The sequence below is a fragment of the Telmatherina bonti genome, assembly GCF_933228915.1.
Source record: "Telmatherina bonti genome assembly, chromosome: 8".
Taxonomy (NCBI): Eukaryota; Metazoa; Chordata; class Actinopteri; order Atheriniformes; family Telmatherinidae; genus Telmatherina; species Telmatherina bonti.
In genome coordinates this window covers 7,243,291-7,253,185 of record NC_136626.1, presented here as the reverse complement: position 1 = coordinate 7,253,185, position 9,895 = coordinate 7,243,291, and positions in this window count along the sequence as shown.

The window sequence follows — 9,895 nt, the reverse complement described above, 5'->3', positions numbered from 1 at the left end:
CTGAAATAATTGATGTTAAAATAATCTGGATGCGAAGGGAAAACGGAGATCAGGAACGCAAACTTCTGCACAGTGCTGTAAATGTATATCTGTACATATCATTTCTATTCATTCAATGAACGTCCTGACGTGTCAACAAGTGAAAAACCTTCGAAGTGGAACGTTGTTGAGAAATCTTGTTTTCATAATGTTTAATAAAAACTTCTGTCTCAAACCTGACGCCGCTCGAGCTTCTTGTTGATTTTTTTTACCTTTAAAAACAACAACAAAGATTCTGAAATATTCATGGCAACGTGGAGGAAATCCGCAGGCCAGTTGCGCCAGTTTCAGGCCGTCTGCGCGAATTTTCCTCTGATTATAAATGAAGATAAAATAATAATAATAAAAAAAAAAAAAATCTGAATTTTTTTCTAATAGACAAAGTTTTATTTTTTAACTAATTTATTGTTTTATTAAGATGCTCAGCTGGCATAAAAAAATGTTTTTATTCGCAAAAGTTGTTTTGGAAAGGTAAAAAAAAAACATTTTTAATGACAAAATTATTGGACTAAAAAACGAAAAAAGAAAAAAATATTATTATTATAATTATTATTACAACTGTTTTTATTATTGTTGTTGTTTCTGTTGGTTATGCGGGTCTTTAGCAGACCCTGTCCCCCCCCCATCCCTCCTCATCTCTCCGGTTCTCCAGACCCTCTCCGCGGCGCGCTGCCTCATCAAGCCGCCTCAGAGCGCTCCTTCAGCGGACACACTGACTCCGTCCAGCCGCTGCGGCGCGCGGGACGTTGAGATCAGAAGCGGCTCTGATATCTACATTTGCACATCTGTGCGCGCGTGCAGGAGGGAAAGCACACGCGGAGCCTCTCACCCCTCCTCCCCCCTGCCTGCTGCCCGCTCTGGTCGCCTGTCAGCGGGCCTCCGCGCGCCTCATCAGCCGGTGATGGATGGATGAAGCGCGGCTGCTCTCTTCCTGCTTCCTGCGAGGTGAGCATCACCCCCCCACCTTGTCACTCTCTTTACGTTGTAAGTGTGTCTGTGGGGCATCTCCCACACGAGTCCGCGCTGTGTGTGTGTGTGTGTGTGTGGTGAATGAAGCGGTCTGTGGTCTTCTCAGGGTGCAGAAGCAGCGCGCGCGGAGACAGATGCCACCCCGTGTTGGTGTTGATGTGACACCGCCGTCAGGCCCGGCGGGTTGCGGCTCACTTCCAACACATATCATAACTCACCGTGAATGGGTGTGTGGTTGAAGCAGTGTGTGTGTGTGTGTGTGTGTGTTGCGGGTCAAGTGGCTGGTTGGAGGTCAGTGAGAGGAAATCAGCGACTTGCAGCTGCTGTCAAACCGTTTTTCTAATCATTTCTGATTAAATGTGATCATTTGTCTTGGTGTGTTTTAGGGAAAAGTCTGTTTTCCTTTCGGCAAATCTTTGACTTGAAACATTTTACTGGCAGAAATATAATTTCTAAATGTTTTAAACTCAGCTGGTGGTTCATGTGGAAGCAGCCGGAGATGCTGCAGGATCCTCTCCTCTCTTCTCTGCTCCAACTTTACAAACTCCTTCATTTGCTGACTTTAATGTGTGAAACATTCAGCTTTCAAAGTTTAATTTTCTCTTAATAACCCCACCCCCCCCCTCCACCCCCAGCCTCTCCATCACTCTCCTCCTTTTTTGCTGACTCAGAGGAAACGCTGCAGTGTGACAGCCGTCACCTCGCCGAGAGTCGGCGTGTGTGTGTGCAGCTATACAACACACACACACACACACGTGGTGGTATGTGGAAGGTTGCACTGTGTGTGTGTGTGTGTGTGTGTGTGGCAGAGAGAGATATCACCATGACTACACTGAGGGCTTTTCTTTCTATAAATCAGGGCAGAGTCCATGTGAGCTGGAACAAAGCGAGTGAAGAAGGATGGAGAGAAACGGAGATGGATGGGGGGGGTGGGGGGGGGGGTGCGGAGTGTCTCTGGCGTCTGGAGCTGCTGCTGCTGAGATTCAACACAGTCAGCGTCTCTTCGGCTCAGCTTACCTACAGTATACCTACACACACACACACAGATCAGAAACAGAGTGCAGACACACACCGTGGAGCAGATGATGGATTTGCATCATTTTAATAAGACTGAAGATGAACCTCGGCCTGCAGCCTTTTGTTGTTGTTGTTTTTATCACATCAGGGTCACTGTGGGATGAATTTCACTTCTAATCTGAATTCTTTGACTCCTTTTGTTCCCAGCTCAGGCAGGTGACGTTAGTTTCACACAGAAACAGAGTTTCTCTGCAGAAATTCAGAAGTTTGACCTGAATCTTGTTTTTACGCATCAGATCGGTGGGTCGATTCCTGTCGCATCTCAGCAGCTCAAAGAGCAGCGAGGAAAACCGGGAAACATGAAGAGATTCATGTTGAAGATAACCGAACTGGAAGAAGTTGGTCCTCTTCACGTGCACGATGGTTTAGCGGCGCTCGGAGGATTTGATGGTTTTTCAGAAAAAGGTTTGATGTTGGAGAATCTGCAGCGGCTGGAAATCGTCTCACCAAGCGGCGTCATGCAAACAGAAACGTCTGGCAGCAGCAGCTTCAGGATCTTTTAGAAGCAAAAATAAACCCAGAAAAAGTCTGAAACAGGATTGTTTTCAGAGGGGGAGACGGGGGAGACAGGGGGGAGGAATCCCGATTGTTAGGAATGAATTTAAGTATTTAAATGATGCTGAAAGCAGAATGTGTTTGGTCAGGGTCAGGCATCACCAGTTCCTGCAGCGCGTCGCTGGAAGGTAACACTTCATCCTGCAGGGAGAACAAACGTACAGAAACATGGCTGCCATCAGGAAGTGACTTGTGCATGTGGCGGCTCACGTGCACGTCGACAGGCCGTTAGTCCGTCCAGCAGCTGCAGGTTTATACGACGCAGAAATGAAGAACATTTCATTTGCAAACCTGCATCAGTTTCAAGTGTTCGACGGAGCAACGCGGAGCGCCTGGTTCCACGTCGGTTCTGGGGTTTATCTGCAACAGAAACACGCCCCCACTTCCTGTCCAGTTTCTACGTTTCAGGTTGAACGTTGGTGAAACGGCCAGCTTGTGTTTGGTTTCCTGCGTCGTCATTAACGCCGCGAAGCGACACTGTCTGCCTGGAGCTCCTCTGAAACCACCAGGACGCTCTCTGGGTTTTCCTCTGCTTGGAACACGACGTTTTCCGGGGAGTCCAGCGGTAAAAACGACACAAACAGACAAACAAAACCACAGTTAGCACAGCTGCAGGAGAATTTACTAAAAGTTAGACAAAATGTCATGAATTTTATCAACTCACCAAGTGAAACACGACGTAGAGCATGAAGAGGAACACGAACACGACACCTTAAAGACTCACTGCAGAACTTCTGCCATTTTCCAGGCGCACGCCCCCCATCGACGGCTAATCCTCCAACTTCCATCCTGCCCGACCTGTCAGCTCTCTCCAGCCAGCAGAAGAGGATCTGATGACTCTTGTTTTGTTTCTTTCTCTCCTTTAATCTGCATTTCTTTGCTGAATCAGCGTTGTGTGTGTAAAACATTCAGTGTGTTTTCCCTCGTGAAGCGAAGCTCTGCTGCAACGTCTCGTCGCGTCCCGGATGTAAAGGTTGTATCGTGTCGGTTTCTCAGCTTCAGGACGCCGCTGGGCTGCAGCGGCTCTAGAAATACACATGATAGATGTCACTGTGACGTCAGACATGTCCGGGACGCCGGGTTTTAACGTGAAAAAGTTCCGTAATGCGTCTTTTTAAGCAGAAGAGATGACATGAAAAGTTTCAGCCGTGCAAGAAGTGTCATTTTTCTGTCATGATGACGCCATGCATCAGTTTTCATCATGAAAGAAAATATCGATTTATCGCAATATTTTGTGTGACATGATTATATTGATATTTAAGAGCACCGTATTGATTTTATCACACAACCGCTTTTTACTGAAGAGGCAGATTTTCTTGTCTTTATTCATCCTGTACACAGAGATCAGTGTTTTCCTTCATTCTGCAGTGGGATGTGGATCCTCTGTTCTGACGTCCAGCTTGAAGCAGCGTTCAGTGTTTCCTGCTAGTGAAGGAAAACTGCTAGATATTGTCTTGCTGATAGTATCCTGACATATCGCTATATAATATATTGTGATACATATAAAGTATCGCCACATTCTTGTCAAAACACAACTCTACTTTTAGAGACGAAACAAAACCAAAGAAGAAGAAAAAACAAGGTTAATTTTCAAGTTTCCTTCCATCCTCCTCCTCCTCCTCCTCCTTCTCCTCCTCCATGAGGACGTAGCTACATGACAGGACCTCTGAATGGCGTCTGCTGTCAGCATCTAATGCTGCATTCACGGACACTGGGAACTTTTGATTCTGGAGAAAACAACAGGAATAGCTAGAAGACGGCATGTTCCTGCGGGTTTGTTCCTGTTTGGGACGGTTTTCCTCCACTCTGCCGACTGAATGCATGGAAACCCCCCAGGAAAGAGAAGATAGACCTGGAACGCAGCTGCAGCTCTGCGTTTACAGATGGTCAGGCCGTAGACGTGTTTTAGATACTTTGTTTGACGCTTCCTCATGGCCAGATGTGGAAAATGAAGTTATTATCATGACTTATTGCTTATGAAGAGAAAAAAGTTTATTATTATTCAAGAGTTTTCATTCAGGTCCGGGTCGGTCCCGTCTGCAGCTGGTCCAACACGCCGCCAGATGCTGACTGGAGTTTAGAGACCATCTCACATCTGTTCTGGCTTCTTTGGAGAGACACCTTGTTTGTTTTATAGTTGGCTTTTAGATTTTATTGTTTGTTTTCACATGCAGAGATCTGCTGACCTGTTGCTCCATGTTGTCCTGGAGGTCCAGGCCGAAACAAAATAATTCTGTTTCTCACCTTTTAAATGTCATTAAAGGCTCCAGCTTTTAAACCAGAGTTCAGGCATTAGTTTAATGTTTGTCTTACTGTTTTTTGTTTGATTTATTTTGGTTTAACGCATTTTTATTTGTTTTATTTGTTGTGCAACACTTTAAAACACTGATAAATAACGTTTATTTGTATGTATCCTAACAAATCCCAGTTGTTCCTGGGTAAACACGGCAGTGTGTTGCAGAAACATGATGATTCGTGGGACAGAGTTGCGTTTCCATGCCGGACGCTCTCCTCTCCTACAGACTCTGAACTGCTCTTTTCATCAGAAATTTCCGCGTCTTTTCACTGTTAAGAAGCTTTCTGGCAAAAACTGAATATTCAGCTGGATGTTACGTGTGAGAAACAATGCAAACATGCTTGTGTCTGATTGTTGGAGCTGTTGCAACATAAGTTAGAAGCTGCAGTTGACCAGCCTGAATTCTTATTCTGAGCCGATCCGGGAACACCCTGGACAGCTCGCCAGTCCATCGCAGGGCCACACAGAGACAAACAACCACTCACACACACTCCTAGTGACGATGTAGAGTAACCAGTCAACCTGACATGCATGTGTTTGGCTGGTGGGAGGAAGCCGGAGAACCCACGCAGACACGGAGAGAACATAAACTCTCCTTTATGATCCATTAGGATGAGAAACATATAAAACCTTCATGTTTTTACGTTTCATTTAGCAGAAACCTCGGAGCTCCTTCCAGCAGGCGTGTTTGTGCTCCAGTTAGAGCGGCTCCCAGGGGCCGTGCTCGGCTTTAAAAAGTTGTCACCCTGCGCAAAATGTAATCGACATTTTTGATAAATCACCTGCGTGCTGTTAACACTCGCGGGGTATTAATAATTATTACTCCTGATCTGATGATGGAGTTAGTGACCTGGGGGCCCCGCGGTGGGGGTTCCCACCAAACACACCCAGGAAAGCAATTTGGCATCGGTGGCGCCGTGCAGCCGCTACGACCCCTGACTGAGCCGCGTGCCCTGCCTCCACCGGCTCCACACTGTCACACACACACACACACACATATACTCTCTCTGACACGCTGCATGCTGAGTAGACAAATTCAAACCTGCTATCACAGGAGAAAATATGCCCAAACAGCAAATCTAACCTTGTCCCACGCTTTGAAAATACAGTAATAAACTAAGTGGCAAACAAACAAACAAACAAATGAGACCGGTGGGATGATGTGCTGATCTGAAAACCAGGAGGAGGGGGGGGCGGCTGTGAATCATAGAAAATAGCAAACTTGTTCCATAAAAGTGGGAAATAAAACCTAAAAAAATGCCACAAAGGGAGAAGCAGCTCCAGATTTCGTCTTTAAAGCGTTTCAGCAGAAAAACTGAGAACAATTATCTCCAGAATTCAGAATTAGCTCGTTGTTTTCTGCTTTTTATCATCTGCTGCCAGGAATTCACTCAAAGGGAGTTTCCTCCTGTTATTTTCATTTCCTGTTGATCACGAGGCGATTTACTGAGTCGAGCTTTTACCGAGGGGTCGAGTTCCTGCTGAATCCCTCGAATGGCCACTATCACTTCCCTCCCCGTTTCACTTCCTCACCTCAGCACGGTCGTGATTCAGCATTTCTCCTGTCAGGCTTTATTCCTCAATCAGCTCTGCTGCCACACTGACCACACAGGCCTTCTGGTCGCTCTAATGGTTGCGGTTGGGAAGCAGATGTAAAAATACTATGTCCACTATAAACCACAATATTAAAACCACCTTCCTGGTATGAAATGTCCTTTAGAAACCTTCTAGATGCTGGATGGAGATAAAATCCCACTCAGAACATCTACTGCCGTTATTTGTGCTAGCAGGCGTTTATTGTGTTGCTGAACGAGGCCACGGCTGGACGGGAACAGACCTGGGAAGCATCTTTCCAGACCTGCTTGATCACCAGTATCTCTACACCTCAATATCAACATTAGGCTGCACATTTTTAGAAGAGATTTAGGCCCTTTGCAAGTACAACCACTGACGTTACTAACCTAGTGTTAGCATGAGGCTACGTAGCAGTGCTAATCTAGCAGAATGCTACCAGGTAACCAGTTGGTGTATTTAGGGACAACATATCCACTCACTTCATCTAGATTTTCATTTTATAGCTGAAAATAAACTAAAAAGATGCTTAAAGAGTACATCAGCATCCTCGTTGCTTAGCGCTGACTAAGCTAGCGCTATATGATCCAGTTTCAGTTAAACAGGAGGCTAGCAAGGCGGCTAGCTGGCTTTAAGTAGCTACAGCGTGAAAATGTAGAGAAATTCTTTCTGCAGCTGGTTTTATTATGTATTTGGAGGATATACAAAAAAGAAAATGTGAGTTTTTTGTTTTTTGTAAAGAAAAGATGACAGATCAGGCCGAGACGGGCTAATATGGAGCTAGCCACACAAGGATCCAGTCTGCCACCCCCAGCAGACAGTAGACCAGATCTGATCCTCTTACTTCCACATCAAGGTCCACGTAACACACCTGAAACAACCAACATCTTTCCATGGTAGGATGGGCGTATCAATACTCCGCTTGTCGATACTAGTCAATTCTACAATATCTGCCAGTGAAAATATACTTTTTTTTTTTAACATGGAGATGTAACTCTGCTGATACAAAACATGACTTTTGTTTTCACTTCTGACACTTTGGGATATAAAACTGTGTGAAGCCCAGAAACGTGCATTTCTTCTGAGTCACATGTTGACGGCAACCAATCAGATGTCAAGATGATTCTGCAGCTGATGGTGATGATGAGGTTTCTTTTTTATATTTAACCAATTTAATGCAGGTTATTACTAATTTATTCAGCATATTACTAATAAATGTCAATCTTATTGTAATTTCTAGTTTAATTATTTTGTCATTTTAAATTTTTTTATCGTATTTCTTTTTAATTTACACATCAGTGCCATGTAATATTGTTTTAAAAGCATTTTAAAACATTAGTTTATTTCTATTCCATATTGTCCACACATTAAAAAAATAATTCATAAATTCCTTTAAGGGGCGAGAAGCATCGGTATTGGTATGGATAGTAATGAGAAAATACCATAAACTAGTGGTATCGTATTACCAGGAAAGATTTTGGTGTCGCCATCCTTATTGCATGTACTTTTTAAAAACTTTTTGCGAATATTTCCACATTTTTGCACCGGATTATGACTGTAAATATGTTTTATTTCGCACATCTTTCTAATGCAACCACAGCGGTAGCTTGAGCATAGAAGGTCTGCGGTTATGATCAGGCGGGTGATACATGTCAGAGTTATGCCTGGACCTCTGAGGTACGGTAGAATCATCTGTTCTTTATGCTGAGGCCCGCTGAAGCGGTGGATGTGCAGAACAGGAGAAAGAGAAGATAAAGACTGAAGGAATTGGTCAGGAGGACCTCACCAGTCCTGGATTGAACCCTGAACTTCACCAAGGATGATGATTTGATGGAGCATCCTGATGTTGTCTCGATGCTCTGATCTCCTTCTTCCCATTTTGTTTAAAAGTTGCTGAAATCTTTATCCTGCCGGATTTTTCCTGCCTGTCTGCTCCGTCTCATGATCTGTGCTCGTGGACTGTTGTGGTGGATGCACACTTGCTGTGGGGGAGATGAGCCTGTGCAGTAATGCAGTGGGGAGGACTGTCCGCAGTGGCAGTGGAGGGTCAATCGGCAATCAATTATTCCACTCAGCTTGGTCTGAAGCCACACCACAGACTGGCTGCCTGCAGCCAGCACACACACAGCCACACACACACCGTTAAAAACACTGTACTCGCATTCCTTCTGCCTCTACTTAAACATCACCCACAAAACTCAGACGGTGACGGGAACAAGCTGCAAAAGAAACTCAGCTAAATGTTTTCTGCCCATCGAGATGATGTTAAATCATATTAACGGCATCAACCTGCATGGAAAACGGTGTGGCTATTTTACAGAACATAAAACTGATCTTTAGCACGTCCAGACAGATATTATGAAGTTTCACTCCTCTTCTTCTTCTCTTCTTTGTGTTTGTGCATCTAAAACCAAAAGACCTACAAATAAGATTTTATGACATGGTCTCTATATTATATTTATCATATATTTAATCTTCTTTGACAATAATAATTTAAAAAAATCTTTCATTAATTTAATCTCTGACACTTTTTCACATTTTATCTCATTTTAATAATTAATAATTTGTTCTTATTTATTATTTTTTTCCAACATTTGACCAGCAGCTGTAAAACTGATCATGTAGAGATGAAACTGATCAGAGATCAATAAGAAAAAATGACACGTCTCAATGCATTTAGATTAGCATTTATAAAGAAACGGTTCATTTTTCACAGCCAAAAAATATGTTGACAAATCAACCAGGAATTTTCTAACGACAATGCAAATCTAATTTTATTTAGCTTTATTTAATACGTATTTTTATGTACTTGCATTGTGTGTGTGTGTGTGTGTGTGTGTGTGTGTGTGTGTGTAAGTGTGTGACAGAGAAACTACATTCTTTTCAAATTGCTTGTTTATTTTAATATGCATACTTTGGTATTATTATGTAAAGCACTTTGTGTTGCTTCTTTAAGAGGAAAAGTTCTTCTAAATAAAATTTGATTTGATTTAAAGCTGTAATCATTAGCTATAAAATGTTTCTAAATAAGATATTGTCATATTTAGATAGTATAAATATTCTAAAACAATGGAGTTGTGTTTTTATCTCGTCCTGTATTTAAGTAAAGCAAACTTGGTAATAATTTATATATATAGTTTTATAATATATAAAACTTATACATACATTTTATGTTTAAGTGAGTAAATAGTTGTGTGTTGGATGACTCGCTGTTGTCCAGTAAAGTGGCTAATTTCCAATTATATCGTCCATGCCTGGCATTTACAAGAAATCAGCCTTTAAAAAAGGAACGCTGACAAAGGAAACACACAAAATGAACAAACAACAACAACAACAAAAAAAATACTGGATCAAGATTTTTAGATGGTGATGTATTTTAACTTTTCT